The 17921-nt window shown below is 38.6% G+C and overlaps 1 protein-coding gene across 1 annotated transcript in view; it reads right to left on the reverse strand.

Moving 5' to 3' along the window:
- MAGI1 (membrane associated guanylate kinase, WW and PDZ domain containing 1) overlaps positions 1–17921 on the reverse strand; it is a 915229-nt gene that overhangs the window by 480059 nt on the left and 417249 nt on the right. The window lies entirely within an intron of this gene.

Below are 17921 nucleotides of genomic sequence, written 5' to 3' on the forward strand. Positions count from 1 at the left end.
GAGGGGAGCTGTTGCATTGTGGTAAACTGTGGTCAATGACATGAGACAAAGTATATGTGAACTGCTGTATGGAAAGTGAATTTGCTCTGTAAATCTTCATCCAAATCACAATAAATAAATAAATATAAACAAACAAACAAACAAACACAATAAGGAGAAAATGGCTCACACACAAGATAGTTCTTCAGACCCATTTCTTCCGGGTCTGATCAGTTTCTACCCACTGTCATTTACAGCAGACTCTACTTGTGGTCATAAAGGATTCTGTATACTCTGCTGATGCAACAACACTCTGTCTTCTATTTCCCCTCCCTGCCCCACCAGCCCCATCAAAGCTGCAGCCATCACCATGGAAACAAGCCAGTGAAGAAACTCAACATCCTTGGTCATATCCTCTGTGTTGTCACCTATAGGGAACTCTAGAAAGAGAGTCTTGTATTTCAGTAAAAAATGGATATTTCAGACTCTGGGAGGCACTCATATTTTTCTCCCTATCAAGCTGCAAGAGAAGTTTTTTAAAATAAAAATAAACGTAACGCTTTCATTTCTAACTGACTTCCAAAATGATATTGAGGTAACTCTCTACCTTGTGAGAGCTACTAAATAAAACAAGTCACACAGAATCCAAATCTCCAAGGATTTTTGAGCAGAGGGCTGAAGTTACCACTAACTGAGAAAAGCAAAGATTAATGATAGTCAAGTACAAGGCATAAGAGTCAGACAGACCTCAGTTCAAGTTCTGGTTCTACCACTTAGTGGCTGTCGTTAGGTGCCATCGAGTTGGCTCTGACTTCATAGCGACCCTACGTACAACAGAATGAAACACTACATGGTTGTGTGCCACTTCAGCAAATACTTTTCCTGTACCTACTAGGCCACAGGCACATTGCTAAGTAAGCACGGGAAACCTCTCTGGGTGCAAAATAGACACCCACGGCTGTCACATCAATTCTCACTCATAGCGACCCTATAGGACAGAGCAGAACTGCCCCTTAGGGTTCCCAAGACTATAAATCTTTACAGAAGCAGACTGCCACACCTTTCTCCCACAGAGCAGCTGCTGGGTTCAAACTACTGACCTTTTGGTTAGCAGCCAAGCATTTAACCACTGCTCCACCAGGACTCCCTCAAATAGATACAGCCCCCAAATATTTATCCCAAGCCTACCACATACCATCAGACACTAATTTAGTTGTTGGGAAAGCAAAGGTGAATAAAATAAAGTCCTTGACTTAAAAAAGCATTTCCTTCTAATGGTGAAGACAAAGAAAAAAAATCAAAATTAAATGATATTTTGTTATAAGAGCCATGGAGAGACATATGGCAAACTATGGCAGAAAATAAGAGAAAGAGTCTCACTTTAGGAGTTGTCAAAGAAGGCAATATTGTTTAAACCTCTTTAAGTCTCAGTTTCTCCGTCTATCAAATAGATACCTTGCTACACTGGGTTGTTGAAGAAACTAAAAATAACAGATGTAAAGCATGGGCTTGGTGTGTGCATGCAGTGATGTTCAGTAAGGGGTAGTTATTACTGGAGCTCTGGTGGCGCTGTGGTTAAACCATTTGGCTGCTAACTAAAAGGTCAGCAATTCAAACCTACCAGCTGCTCCACAGGATAAAGGTGAAGCAGACTGCTTCCATAAAGAGTTACTGCTTGGGAAACCCTATGGGGCACTTCTACTCTATCCTACAGGGTTGCTATTAGTCGGAATTGGACTTGATAGTCGTGGGTTTGGGTTTGGTTTTAGTTATTATTACTATAACATATGAAATTACCTTGGATGACTGATGGGAAAGGGAATCTGCCCTGGCCTTCTCAGCCCTTCACATTTTTGTGAAGGATATAAGGAAAGCTAGGCCCTGACTACTCTTTACCTGGGCCAACAATCACGTTTATGTTTGCTATAAGCAATCATGAAGGGTGAGGTAATGCCTCCCTCCAGGGAGAAGAGCAGGTTTGCCATTAAATAGGCAGATTTCCCACGCTCAGGGCTCCTCAGCTGCGAAAAAAACCAGTGTGTGTGCAGCTTCCATCCTGGCCACTGCACATCACTCCTTGGATTTGGGGAAGTAATGGAGGACTGACACAAGCATGATGCTCATACTACTTGCTACCATGAGTGATAAAGACAATCTGCTTCCATAAAGATTTACTGCCTCAGAAACTCAGATTGCCTTTGTCTCTGACCTGAAAATCTCATGTTTTTATCAATCTCCATGAAATAGTAATAGGCTAACTTACCACCTTATTTTGTTGTTGTTAGGTGCTGTTGAGTCAGCCCCTGATTTATGGCAACCCTGTGCAGGACCAGGAAGAAATGCTTCCTGGTCCTGCACCATCTGCACAATCGCTCATGGGTCGGACTGTTATGATCCATAGGGTTTTTATTGGCTGATGTTTAGAAGCAGATCGCCAGACCTTTCTTCCTAATCTGTCTTAGTCTCAAATGTTCACTGAAGCCTTTTCAGCATCATGTTGTTGTTGTTGTTGTTGTTGTTATGTGCTATCAAGTAGGACCCGACCCATAGTGACCCTTCCTTGGGTTTCCGAGGTGGTATCACTACGGAAGTAGATTGCCCAACCTTCCTTCTGAGGAGTGGCTGGTGGGTTTGAACTTCCAGCTTTGCGCTTGGCAGGTGACTGGCTCGAGGCCATCCCCTAGGGCCTTCAGCATCATAGCAACACACAAGTCTCCACTAACAGTTGAGTGGTGGCTACACATGAGATACACTGGCTGGGAATCAACTGGGTCTTCTGCAGCAAAGGCAAGAATTCTACCACTAATACACCACACACAAACAAAAGAAAATCCAAACCCATGCCACTGGGTAGATTTCAACTCATAACAATGCCCACTGGGTTCCTGAGGCAGTAAATCTTGATGGAAGCAGATTGCCCTGTCTTCTTTCCATGGAGTAGCTGGTAAGTTTGAACCACCAGCCTTCTGGTTAGCAGTCAAATGCCTTAGGCACTACACCACCAGAGCTCCTTACCACTAATGTAAGTAAAGTAAAATCCCAGATCCTGACAATGTCCCTCAAAAAACACCAGTGATCCTTAACTTAGTTTTTTACAAATAAATCAAGGCCTCAGTCATTTCCTCTCTGATGGAGTCTCTTTTAACGATAGCTCTTAGGTATACACACACACAAAAAAAACCCTCCATAATCTCAAATTTCTATATACCATTGCCACTGAGCCTTGAAGTCTTTTCTGTTTCTCACCAGTCAAGAAATACTACAGGTATTTATAATGGTGTTTTGTTTTGCCAGAAACTCAGGAAGTGCAAGGGTCAGACAGTCAGCTTTAGAATCAGCAGCACACAGGATGGAAAAACAGTAAGACGACAAAAAAGAGAGAAGGAGGGAGATGGCCAAAGAATCATAAAAACAAAGAAGGTGGCATTTGCAAATAGGGTACCCTGTGCAGATTTACTCTCATAATGGACACCAGTCTGGAAAGGAAAAACAAACAAAAAAAATCTCAGATAAGTTTCAATCAGAACGCTTTGCAAAAAGGCTTTTCATCGACGACATATCACTTTTATCAGATGGTAAAAATGGTATGTAGTAATCTTCTGTATCCCAAGTGCAAAAAACAAAAGAAAAAAAGCACAGGCAGCAGCAAAATTTTTGCAGGTTTATGACGGCTTCTTAGTCCCTTATAGCATTTTCTTACTTCTCCTCAGGTTTTTTTTTTTCTTTTTTTAAAGAACAAAGGTATAAGGTGAGTTTGCTAACTCATGTTATATAAACCAAAAGCTCACAATTTGAAATACATCTTTGATAAGTATACTGCTGGGAACTGGGGAATCCCAAGTGGACCAGTGCCTGTCTATATCATCTTGACTGTAAAAGCAACACTTCCATTACCACTTACTCCTAGGGACCACATGTACATTCCAGAGAATGAAATGGCAGGTACAAACAGACACATGCAAACACATACCAAATTGTGACACACACTGTGTTTGTTTAAAAAAGAAACCATTTGGGGGAGAAGAAGAAGATTTATTACTTCTCCCAGGCATTACCCATGCTGTGGAACTATTTTACGTCAAAGATAATTGCATCGATGAAATATTTATATGCACTCGTTATAGCAAAACACTGTTTTATAATCAAGTTTTGTGCTGCTTAAATAAAAGAGTAAGAAAGAGAGTTAAGGTTGTAGAATTTGCTCTATTTTGTGAATTTAGTCAACTAATGCCAGGGTCACTGCCCACCCTATGTGAGATGACCCTGTGAGCTCTCAGAGGTCCAGGAAGTAGTTTTGTTAGAGTAAAGCTTTGAAGAAGTTCCATGTTCCAATCAAAGGTGTGTCAGATTCAGGTCTCTCTGCTTTCTAAGACCTTTGGAAACAAAAAATTGGATATTAAGGGAGCATTTACTGAACTAAACTATCAGGCCTCCCCTGAAATGTTTTAAATTAAAGGCTTCCCCTCTTTTGTCTTCATCTTTAAGGATGATGCATCAGGTATTTTCTGTCTAGAAGTGAGGGCCTCCTTCAGGCGCAGAACTCTAGCCTGAGAATCTGGAGTAATTTCTGCAGAGACAAGAGGCATCATAAGGACAGCAGGATATGCTATGCTACAGGCCAGTGAACTGTAAATCCCAAAGGGATTTGTGTAATCCCTCTGTTAAAAACCTACAGAACCCAGAACTCTCTAAGCTGAGGCCATAAATATATTTCATCTGGAGAAAGTGCTCTGAGAAGGAAAATAAGAATAATAAACTCTTCTCCACCCAAGACTGATTTACCAGTCACTTATTTCAACGTGCAATGCACACACACACACACAAAAAAAAAAAAAAAAAAAGAGAGAGAGAGAGAAGGGGAGAGCAGCAATTAGGCCTACAAAAGACAGACTATCTTATTTCACAGAGTGGTAGGAACAGTAGGGAACTGCTTTAAAATCACTTAATTGCTTGTCTTTGCAGGGAATGTTTGCTTGTTTCTCTCCATTCTCTCTCCCAGAGCCCTGCCTAGCAATTCAGTGGTAGAGTTTCTAATAATGCTGCTTCCTCTACATAGGACCCAAGATGAAGGGAAAGAATAAACCCTGCATTCAATGAGTACCCTCCAAGGGGCCACTGTGTACCAAGCCTTGTGTTCAGGGCTAGGGGTTCAAAAAAATCTGATTCTATGAACTGTAGGATGGTATAGAAAGAGATTCCCCATACTATGTCTCAAACATTTTACTGCTAACTTTTGGCTGCAGTAAATGAAAGTCAAGTCTCAAGTATAGTGACCCCATGTGACAAAGTAACACTGTTCCATAGCGTCGTCTTGGCTGCAATTTTTATGGAAGGAGATCACCAGGTTTCTCTCCTGCAGAACCACTGGTTGGGTTCAAACCACCAACCTCTCATTTAGCAGCTAAGTACTTAACCATTGTGCCACCAGGACTCCCTCCAAGTCAAGCCAGCTTAAGCAAAAACAAAAAAGAAAGAAAGAAATTTAGTGGTGCCTATGGTAGACAGAATAATGGCTTCCCAAAAATGTCCACGTCTTAATCCTTGGAAATAGTGAATATGCTACCTTACGAAGTGTGATGGTTAATTTTAAGGGTCATCTTGGATAGGTTATGGCACCCAGTTGTTTGGTCAAACACTAGTCGAGATGTTGCTGTGAACGTGTTTTATAGATATGATTAGCATTTATAGTCAGTTGACTCTAAGAAAAGGAGGTCACCCTCAATAATGTGAATGGGCCTATCAGGTGAAGGCCTTTAGACAAAAAACTGAAGTTTCTCAGGGAAAAGGAATTCTGCCCCAAGACTGTAACACAGACATCTTGGCCAGAGTTGTTTCTAGCCTGCTACCTGGCCTACTAATTTTGGACTTTCCAGCCTCCATAATCACATAGGCCAATTCCTTAAAATCAATGTCTCTTTCTCTCTCTCTCTCTCCCTTTGTGTGTGTGTGTGTGTTTGTACTGTATGTTGTTATTTGTTAGTTGTTGTCAAGTCAATTCCAATTCATGGCAACCCTGTACGGAACAGAATAGAACTGCTATACAGGGTTTTCCTGGTTGTAATCTTACCAGAAGCAGATCACCAGGCCTTTTCTTCTATGGTACTACTAGGTGGGTTTCAACCACCCATCTTTAGGTTAGCAGTCCAACGCAAACCATATTTGTCATCTAGGAACCATGTATGTATGTGACCATATATACCAGGGTTCTCTGGACAATGCTGACTAATACAAATGGCCAAAAGATACTTTGTAGATGTGATTAAGAAGCCAAAAACAAACCCAATGCTGTTGAGTAGATTCCAACTCATAGTGACCGTACAGGACAGACTAGAATTGCCCTATAAGGTTTCTAAGGCTGTAAATCTTTATGGAAGTAGACTGCCATGTTTTTCTCCCATGTGATTAAGTAAAGGACCTTAAAGTGGGGAGACTACTATAGTGGTATAGTGGTAAACCTATTTGATTACTAACCAAAAGGTCAGTAGTTTGAACCCACAGGCCACTCTGCAGAAAAAAGATGAGGTGGTCTGCTTCCATAAAGATTTACAGCCTTAGAAACCCAAAGGGGGTCACCATGTTGGAACAGACTCGATGACAGTGACTTTGATTTGGTTTGGGGATCCTGGATCATCTGGATAGATCCACTCTAATCACATGATCTTTAAAAGACCTTATGGGTCATAAAAAGAAAGCAATGATAGACACCAAATACAGAAAAAATAACTGAAAAGTCAAAGTGTTGTCTCTGAGCCCAGTTAAACCCAGTTGCTTTAAGAATGGTTTTCAACCAGGGGCAATTCTGCCATTCAAGAAGACATTTGGCAAAGTCTGGAGACAAAAAATTTTTGGTTGTCAAACTGGGGTTATGCTACTGGCATGTAGTGGTTAGAGGCAAGGGATGCTGCGAAGCATCCTACAATGCATACGACAACCTCAACAACAGAAAACCCACCCATCTGAACTGTCAATAGTGCTCTGTCTTGAATAATGTAATCAGGATATTGGCTCTGTTCTCAGATAAAATCTTTTCAACATGATAGCAATATGGCTGCAAACTGCTACAAGCTCACAATTGTTAATCCGAGAAATCTCTTTTCCATAGGTCTGGCAAAAGTCCTTGGGTGATCTGCTCATGGTGGCTATGAGGATGGAGTACTTTTATGATTGATCAAGGTTGGTAACATGCTCTTCCCTTGGGCCAAAATTATAGCTCCACACAAACCATAATGAAATAATAGAGGGTGGTCCCGAAAATGAAACAATATAAAAGTTATAGTAAACGTCTGTTACTCTGGTTTATTCTATCTAACCAAGTGGACAAAGAGTTATTTAGGAGAAGTTTTATGAACATTGTGTTTCATGGACTAGTCTCTGAACATCTAAACTTCACTCAGGATTTTGAATTGGTCTGTAAATCTAACTCCTGAGCAAGGTGCTTTCCAAGAGGTGACAACAACATACAATTGATAGGCTGTGCTGTCTGTGGTTAACATGACAACACCTTGGTCAATGCAGACTTTTTTTTTTTAAGAAAGTCAGTGTACAGGCACCCTAATGGTGAAAGGAGGCCGTACAGTATTCCTGTAAGCATTCTGGCTCAATCTAAGAAACAGTTTCCTAAAATGATGAAAAATGAATTACTGGAAGAACTTAATGCACTTCTCTTCACAATACATGTTTCTAGAAAACGATGGAGATGACTAATTATTTCAATAGACAGGAAAAAGAGAAATGTACCCACTGCCCCAGTTTGAAGCTGCAATGCTGTGTCTTTTCACGTCTCCTTTTCCTATACCATTTCTTTGCTCTGTAATCCATAGGCTCCTCACTTTACTTTACTAAGCACTTGTAACACATCTTGCCTTAAAATTCCTCCATATTTTTATAACTCTCATATAAACAGTCAAAATGTGGCGTAGTGCCTAAGGCATCTGACTGCTAACAAGGAGGCTGGTGGTTCAAACCCACCAGCCACTCCGTAGAAGGTAGACTGGGCAATCTACTTCTGTAAAGATTTACTGCCTCAGAAACCCAAAAGGGATCGATATGAGTCAGAATCAACTAGATGGCAGTGAGTTTGGTTTTTTGAGTTTGGCCTGTGATCAAGGATGGTGTAGATTTCTAAGCATATACTGAGCTCAAATTATTATAGGAATCACTTACAAACATAGCAGATGAACCCAGAAACTGACAGAATACTAATGTGGACAACATAAAAAAGATTAATAAAACCTTTTCATTTATATCTACTTCCGTAGTGATACTGCCTCGGAAACCCAAGGAGGGGTTGCTATGAGTCGGGTCCAACTCGAGGGCAGATAACAACATATATGTGTGTGTGTGTGTGTGTGTGTGTGTGTGAAGAAAGATGGGGCAAATCTACTTCCATAGTGATACTGCCTCGGAAACCCAAGGAGGGGTCGCTATGAGTCGGGGCCGACTCGACGGCTCATAACAACAAGAACAACAACACACACACACACACACACACACACACACACATAAATCCTCTAAAAATGACACATTTGTCATATTTGAATTCAAGTTTCTCAAGTCAGATACTACTACGTTCTCAATTTTCCATCTGTTCTTTCAAAAAGGGCCACAATATTTTTCCTTCCATGTTTGCTTCCTTCTTTTAAAAAGTGCTCAGTGGTGGCACTGTCTACTCCTCCTTCCTGCCATCTGCTTGCACCTCACCCCCTACTACATAATGCCTTTTGGAATTTCAGCTCAGTAGCACAAAGTCCTACAAAGAAAGGACAAAAAGAAATATCCTAAGTTAGCTATTAAAAATGATAGGAAAAAACACATTTTTAAAATAACTTTCTTTTTAACCAACATATTATTACATATTTTTAAGTAACCCTGGGAGGAGCTCTGGTGACATAATGCCTAGGGCATTTGACTGCTAACCAGAAGGCTAGCGGCTCAAAGCCACCAGCTACTCTGTGGAAGGGAAGACTGGGCAATCTACTTCTGTAAAGATTTACCACCTCAGAAACCCAATGGGGATCACTATGAGTCAGAATCAACTCGATGGCAGTGAGTTGTTGTTGTTGTTGTTGTTGTTTTAGAAGTAGCCCTGGTAGTGTAGTGTGTCAGTGCTGGGCTGCTATGACGGAAAAGTCAGCAGCCTGAACCCACTCAGTGACTCTGTGGGAGAATGGGCCTGGGATGTGTTCTCAATAAAAATTACAGCCTAGGAAGCACTATGGGGCAGTTCTACTCTGTCCTGTGGGGTCACCATAAAACAAAATCAACATGACTGCATGCAACAATAAATAATAACATATATACTTAAGTATTAGCAAATGCAGATAAATACACAAAGAAATCTATAAACAGCATAATCCATCTACAAAAGGTAACCCATACACAGGTGCTGCTATATATTTGTTCAAACTGTGAATATATAAAATATATACAATATATACATGTGTGTGTATATATATCTGAGTTTATGTACAAAATTCCATTTTTGCAAAATACAGATATTAAATATTATTATAGATTATATTTTTTAATAAAAAGGGAACATTGTGTGATGTTTTACAGCCTGCAGTTTAAAATTTAAAGTATACATTGTAAACATTGTTTTATATCAATCAATATTCATCTAGGGCATCATTGGGAACACAGAGTATTTTACTAAAATTGCACCATCATTAACCTACTCAAAGCTTATTCTTGTACTTTTAGGTCTTTGCTAATTTTAACATTGCAATGTAAAATTACTATTAAGATGGGCAAAACTAAATGCAGCCTTCTAATTTTCTATACTTTGATTTTTGTTAACAGCTTTCATACACTGTATCGACTGGGATCTTAAAAATTTGTGAGCAATCATCTAAGATACAATATTAGTCTCTTCTTGTTCAGAGTAAAGAAGGGTGAAGAAAATCAAAGACTCAAGGAAACAACTAGCTCAAACTCTAATGGACCTCATGAACCACAGCCAATACAACCTGAGACCAGAAGAACTAGATGGTGCCCAGCTACCAGCAGAAACTGCTCTAATTGGTATCACAATGAAAGGTCCTGGACAGAGTGGAAGAAACATGAAGACAAAATTCAAAATCATAAATAAAGTTCAGACTTACTGGTCTGAAAGAGACTGCTGGAGCCCTCAAGACTACGGCCATTAGACACCCTTCAAGCCTAGAATGGAACTGACTCCTTGAGATCACCTTTCAGCCAAACAATAGACAGGCTAAGAAACTTAACAATAACACTCATGAGAAACATGGTCCTCAGAACAGTCAACCATAAGAGACCAAAAGGGCAGCATTTGCACCCAAAAAAGTTCTGAAGGCAGCAAGGGACAGATGATATGGATGAATGGAAACAGGGAACCCAAGGAAGAAGTGAGATGAGTACTGCTACATTAAGGGAATTGCAACTAATGCCACAAAATGTGTATAAAATGTTGAATGCAGGAGATTTCCGGCAAGATGGAAGAATAGGCAGTCAAGCTACGCAGATCCTCTGCAACAATGAGAAACCAATTGAAACAGATACAGAAGATGATCCTAGAACACTAAGCTTTGTAGGGAAGGACAAAGAACTGGATTAAATACCAACCAACAGAAGAACCTGAATGAACAGCGAGTACGGAGACAAGTGGAACTGAGGGCGCAGCCATTTTGAATTTTTTGCAAGCTCATTCCAGTAGGAACATAAGAATCAACTCTGCTCACCAAGGACTACATGGTCAAGGACTGCATTGGTGCCTGACAACCAGAAAGGAAAACAACGAAGAAGGATACAAACACAGGTGGGGACTGAAGGCTGTCCTGAGGGCACAGCAATTTTGAACATTTACAAGTGGTGTAGCCATTTAAAATATATGCAAGTAGCATTCTCACCTGGACAGTAAGCTAATAAGCTCTGTTTGCCAAGGACATCACAGGCAACCACACTGGAGTCTGACAACTAGAAAGGTGCGATATGCCCCTTGTTACTCTTATACTTCACACCCTCTTAGTGAACAGAGGTGTGGCCATCCCCCACCACCACACACCTTATTGACCAGCTGGAATTCTAACCCTATCTGTGCCCTGACAGAGGCTAGGTGCCATGCGCTGTCCCCCACAGTGTTGTTTTTGTTTATTTTAAAATTATTCTTTTTATCTACTATTTTTCTTCCTTTTTATTTATTTATTTATTTTCTTTCCCATCTCATGTGGGTGTTTTTGTTGTTGTTGTTTTTCTTTTCTCTTCCCTTTTCCTTCTTTCCATCCATTTTTCTTTTTTAGTTTTTCCCATCCCTTGTTTTTCCTTTTGCTGTTTCCCCACTTTTTACTATTCTTTCACTCTTGCTCTTTCCACTCATTCCTCTCTCCCCACATATTGTTGCTTTTTCCCTCTTTTTCTCATTATTTTTCTTTTATCCTTTCAGAATATATTTTGAAAAAATTTCTTCTCATTTATGGCCTTTTGTCCCCCTGATTGTTCCTGTTTGTTTATGTACTTTGAGTTTTTTGTTCTCTTGTTTATTATTTATTTATTTAGAACCTTTATTATTATTATTATTATTATTATTATTATTATTATTTTGGTCTAGCGGAGTGGGAGACAACAGCCATTCCCACAAAACTCAACCATACCTGCACTATGAGGCCCCACCCATTGAGTGAGGACTACCACTTGGCCTTGCACCAACTGACTAATGATAGACAGTGGCCAATATCACCTTAATTCACCCTTACCTGCTCTTGTGAATGGTTAACAGAGATGTGTACACACACACTCACATTCTCTATCACAACCAACAGGAGACAGGTGGTGAGTGTCTAAGTGCTATCAAAACAAAATAAAGGGAAAACAATATTGGGTGAATCACACCAACATACAACCACAAATTAAACATAAATACAACAACATCAAAATGTCTCAGAGACAACTGACCATCCCAGTCCAAAGAAAGAAGGAAGATAAACAAGTACAAATAAGGTACTAGAGTGCAAAAATCAGAAAACATCCTTGAGGAAGAAGCAGTATTGGAACTCCCTGATTAAAAATTCAAAAGAATCATATTTGGGTAACTTCAACAGACTGAGAGAGAGAGAGAAAGGAAAACAGTAACAAGATTAAGGAAAACAATGACAAAATTAAGGAAAACAGAAAAAAACTGTAGAACAATTTAGGAAAACAATACAAGAACAAATTGACAAACAAAAAATCTGAAATGATAAAAAAACAATGAATAGGAATCCAGAAGATTAATAACAAGATTCCCGAAATAGGTTATACACTGAATGGCCAAAGGAGTAGAATCTAATCAATGGAAGACAGAATTAATGACCTGGAAGACAAATACCTTAATACTACTTTATTAAGAGATCAATCAGAAGATAATCAAAACAAAATGAAGAAAGCCTAAAATTAACGTGGGATACAATCAAGAGAAATAATGTACTTGTAATCTGAATTCCAGAACAGGAAGAGACAGATAAAACCACAGAGAAAATTGTCCAAGGTTTTTTGGAAGAACATTTTCATAATATGAAAGATGAGAAGATATCCATTCAAGAAGTTCAATGAACCTCCAACAGGATAGACCTCAAAAGAAAATCACCAAGATTTATCATAATCAAACTAACCAAAACCAAAGACAAAGGAGGAATCTTGAAAGCAGCATGAGAAAAATGAAAAGTGACATACAAAGGGCAACCAATAAGATTAAGCTCAGATTTCTCGGCAGAAACCATGCAGGCAAGAAAGCAATGGGATGTTTATAAAACACTGAAAGAAAAAAAAATCGCTAATTATGTACCAGTAAAAACGTCCTTCAAATATGATGGATAAATTAGGACATTTCCAGATAAGCAGAAATTAAGGGAATTTGTTCAAAGTAGAACCACCTTACAAAAGATGATAAAGGGAGTCCTTTGGACAGAGAACCAACAATAGCAAACAACAACTGACGATTAACACACATGGTGACATAACTCAGAAATGAATCCAGTCACAGAAGTATCCAAAGTAAAATAAACTTACAAATCTCTCAACAGGGAAATAGAGACATGAATTGCTAAATGAAGACAACTACAAACCAAAAAGAAAGAATAAATAGTGTAGTTACAGAACTTCTAAATGATGAAGAAGTCAAGACTATTATGAGACAGAACAGAACGTTTTAAACATGGGAAGAAAATAATAAATTACAAGATAACCTCAAAGAAAAATAATAAAACTTCGTATCAAAATAAAAAAGAGGACAAGCACAAATATTTAGCAAATACTAAAATGATAGCAATGAAGGGGATAATAACATGATTCATAAACAAAATTAGCTCAGCTTGCAAAATAATATGGAGCACAGAAATCAGCAACACCATGAAAAAACATCTAAAATGACAACAATAAATTCATACTTGTGGATAATTACACTGAATGTAAATGGATTAAATGCACCACTCCAGAGATGGAAAGTTGCAGACTTGATAAGAAAACATAACCCATCAATATGCTGTGTACAAGAGACTCACTTTAGACTCAAAAATAAAAATAGACTAAAACTCAAAGGTTGAAAAAAGATATACCAAGCAAATGGCAACCAAAAAAGAACAGGAGTCACAATATTAATTTCTGATAAAATAAACTTTAAGATAAAAGTGAGATAAGGACATTATGCAATTATTAAAAGATCAATAGAACAAGAGGACATAACCATAATAAATATCTACACACCCAATGAAAGAGCTCCAAAATACAGAAAGTAGATTTTAACAGAATTAGAAAGACAAACAGATGACTCCACAATAAGAGTAATAGATTTTAATACAACACTTTCAATAAAAGACAGAAAGAAAGTCAAGGAAGATGGAGAAGAACTAAACAATACGATCAACCAACTTGACCTTATAGACGTCTACAGGACACTTCACCAAACAGCACAATATACATTCTTTTCCAGCACACATGGAATATTCTCCAGGATAGGCTATATGTTAGGCCACAAAGCAAGCCTCAATAAATTAAAAAACATTGAAATATTGCTATAAAATTAGAAATCAACACTAGGAAGACCAATAGAAAAAGAGCAAATGCATGGAAACTGAGTAACACCCTCCTCAAAAGCAACTGGGTAACAGAAGAAATTAAAAATGAAATTAATAACTTCCTTGAATCAAATGAGGAGGAAAACACAACATACAAAAATCTTTGGGACACAGCAAAAGCAGTGATCAGAGAGCAATTTATAGCAATAGATCCATACATCAAAAAAGAAGAAAGCAACAAAATTAACACTTAACCCAACATCTCCAACAATTAGAAAAAGAGCAGCAAAAAAAAAAAAAAAAAGCCTACAGTCACGAAAAGAAATAATAAAGATTCAAGCAGAAATAAATGAAACAGAAAATTAAAAGACAATAGCACAAATCAAAAAGACTAGAAGTTGGTTCTGTAAAAAAGATTAATAAAATGGGCAAATCACTGGCAAACTTAACAAAGGAAAAGAAGAGGCAAATAACACGAATAAAAAAGGAAAGGAGTGATATCACAACAGAATCAACACAAATAAAAAGAATACTATCAGGATACTATGAAGAACTGTAGTCCAATAAATTTGAAAACCTAGAAAAAAAGGACAGATTTCTAGAAACACATGACTTACCTAAACTAACAAAGACTGAGGTAGAAAATTTGAAAAGACCCATAACAAAAGAAATTGAACAGGTCGTAAAGAAATTTCCAACAAAAAAAAAGTCCTGGCTCAGATGGTTTCACTGGAGAATTCTACCAATCATTCAGAAAAGAGCTGACACCAAACCTACTCAAACTATTCCAGAACACAGGAAAGGATGAATTCCTCCCAAATTTATTTTACAAAGCAAGCATAATCCTGATACCAATGCCAGTCAAAGACACCACTAGAAAGAAAACTACAGACCAATATCCCTCATGAATATAGATGCAAAAATCTTCAATAAAATCCTAGCCAATAGACCACAATAATATATCAAAAAATAATACATCATGATCAAGTTTCATAGCAGGTATGTCAGGATGGTTCAACATTAGGAAAACAATCAACATCATCCATTACATAAGTAAAATAAAGGAAAAGAACAACATGATCGTATCAATAGATGCAGAAAAGGCATTTGATAAAATCCAACACATTGATTAAAAACTCTCTAAAAAATAGGAGTAGAAGGGAAATTCCTCAACATCATAAAGAGCATATATGAAAAACCAACACTCAACATTATTCTCAATGGAGAGAGACTGAAACCGTTCCCCTTGCAAAGAGGAACCAGACATGGATGCTTTCTATCCCCACTTCTATTCAACATTGTATTGGAAGTCCTAGCCAGAGCAATAAGGCAAGAAAGGAAAATCAAAGTATCCATACTGGTAAGGAAGAAGCCAAACCATCCCTATTTGCTGATGATATGATCCTATACATAGAAAACCCAAGAGACTCAGCAAGGAAGCTACTAGAACTAATTGAGAGATTTAGCATAGTGGTGGGATACAAGATCAACATACAAAAATCAGTTGGATTCCTCTAAACCACCAAAGAGGTCTCCTAAAAGGAAATAAGGAAATCAACACCTTTTACAATACCAAACAAAACCAAACTCACTGCCTTTGAGTCAGATACAACTCACAGCGACCCCTCCTTGGATTTCCAAGGTGGTATTACTACAGAAGTAGATTGCCCAACCTTCCTTCTGAAGAGTGGCTAATGAGTTTGAACTGCCAGCCTTCTGGTTAGCAGTCAAATGCCTTAGGCACTACACCACCAGAGCTCCTACCTTTTACAATAGCTACCAAAAAATAAAATATTTGGGAATAAATTTCACTAGCAACCCAAAAGAACTATACAAAGAAAACCACAAAACACTACTTCAAGAAACTATAAGAGACTTACATAAATGGAAGAACGTACCATACCCTTGGTTAGGAAGATTGAACATTGTGAAAATGTCAATATGACCAAAAGCAATCCACACATTCAATGCAATTCGATCCAGATTCCAGCCACATTCCTTAAAAACATGGAAAAAACAATCACTAATTTTATTTGGAAAGGAAAGAGACCTCGGACAAGCAAAACACTACTGAAGAAGAGGGACTTCTGGTAGCGTAGTACCTAAGGCACTTGACTGCTAACTAGAAGGCTGGTGGTTCAAACCCACCAGCCACTCCTTGGAAGGAAGTTTGGGCAATCTACTTCCATAGTGATACTGCCTCGGAAACCCAAGGAGGGGTCGCTATGAGTCGGGTCTGACTCGACGGCACATAACAACAACAACAACATTGAAGAAGAACAAAGAAAGAGGTCTCACACTCACAGATTTCAAAACCTACTATACACACACAGTAGTCAAAACAGCCTGATATTGGTACAGTGACAGGTACCTAGACTAGGAGAAAATGAGAACTCACAAATAGATCCATCTGCCTACAGTCAGCTGATCTTTGACAAAGGGCCAAAATCCATTAAATGAAGACATAGTCTCTTTCACAAATGGTGCTGGCAAAACTGAATATCCATTTGCACAAAAAGGAAACAAGATCCATACCTCACATCCATACCTCACATCCATTTTTTTACACAAAAAGTAACTCCAGATGGATCAAACACTTAAATGTGAAACCTAAAATTATAAAGTTCATCAAAGAAAAATAAGGGCAAATTTAGAAGCCCTAATTTATGGCATAAATAGACTATCAAGCATAACTCAAGATGCACAAAAAGCAAAAGATAAAATAGATGATTGGGATTTTCTAAAAATTAAAATTCTTATGTGCATCAAAAGACTTCTCCAAAAGAGTACAGAGAGAACCTGTAGAAAGGGGAAAAAATATTCAGCAATGGCTTATTGGACAAAGGACTTATCTCTATAATTTATAGAAAACCCCAATACCTCAACATCAAAAAGACAAACAACCCAATTAAAAAATGGGCTGAAGACAAGAACAAACACTTCACCAAAGAAAATATTCAGGCAACCAAGACACACATGAAGAAACGTTCGCAATCATTAGCTATTAAAGAGATGCAAATCAAAACCACCATGAGAGATACCATCTCATTCCAGTGTTAGTAGAAGAGTTCAACAAGACAGCAAATGACAAAGGCTAGTAAGGATGTGGAGAGACTGGGACTCTCATACACTGCTTGTGGGACTGTAAAATGATACAACACTGTGCAAATTGGTATGGTGATTCGTTAAAATCTGGAAATAAATAGAAATACCATTTGATCCAGCAATCCCATTACTAGGTATATTCTAAAGAAGTGAGAGGTAGGATACAAATAGATATATGCACACCCATGTTCACTGAAGCACTATTCACACTAGCAAAGAGATGAAAACAACCTAAGTGCCCATCAACCAGAGAATAGATAACCAAACTGTGGTACATGTATACAATGGAATACTATGCAACTCTAAAGAATAATGTGGAATCTGCAAAACACCACATAACGTGCATGAACTTGGAGAACATTATGCTGAGTGAAATAAGTCAATCACAGGACAAAGAGTGTATTAGTTCATGTGGTAGTTAAGTTTGTGTGTCAACTTGGCAGGGCTTGGTTGAGAGGCTGGGCAGTGGGATGTAGTATTGCCCAATATGAGACTGGTAATCAACTCCATGGTGGAATCTACTGAGCAGCTGAGTAGCTGCCTGAGGGATGTGGTCTGCTTCCTGTACCATAAGGAGAAGCCTTGGGGGAACGGTCTCCAGCTTATTGGCACACTTGAACCCTGCATGTAGCCTTGTCATTCAGCAACCTACCATGCTCTGCCAACTGTGGGACTTTCAATAGACTTGAATGAATGGTTTGCCACGTGGTTTGGTAGTATCAGGATTGTGCCTTAGTACTTGTCAGCCTCAGCAGCCAGCAGCTAAGTGAAGAAAAGCCTCCAGCTTCAGTGGGCCAGGAGCAGGAGGTAGAGCTGAAGCCCAAGGTTGCA

Source organism: Orycteropus afer, unplaced genomic scaffold (genome assembly GCF_000298275.1).
Source record: "Orycteropus afer afer isolate SDZICR_OR568_19922 unplaced genomic scaffold, OryAfe1.0 scaffold00201, whole genome shotgun sequence".
NCBI classification, from domain to species: domain Eukaryota; kingdom Metazoa; phylum Chordata; class Mammalia; order Tubulidentata; family Orycteropodidae; genus Orycteropus; species Orycteropus afer.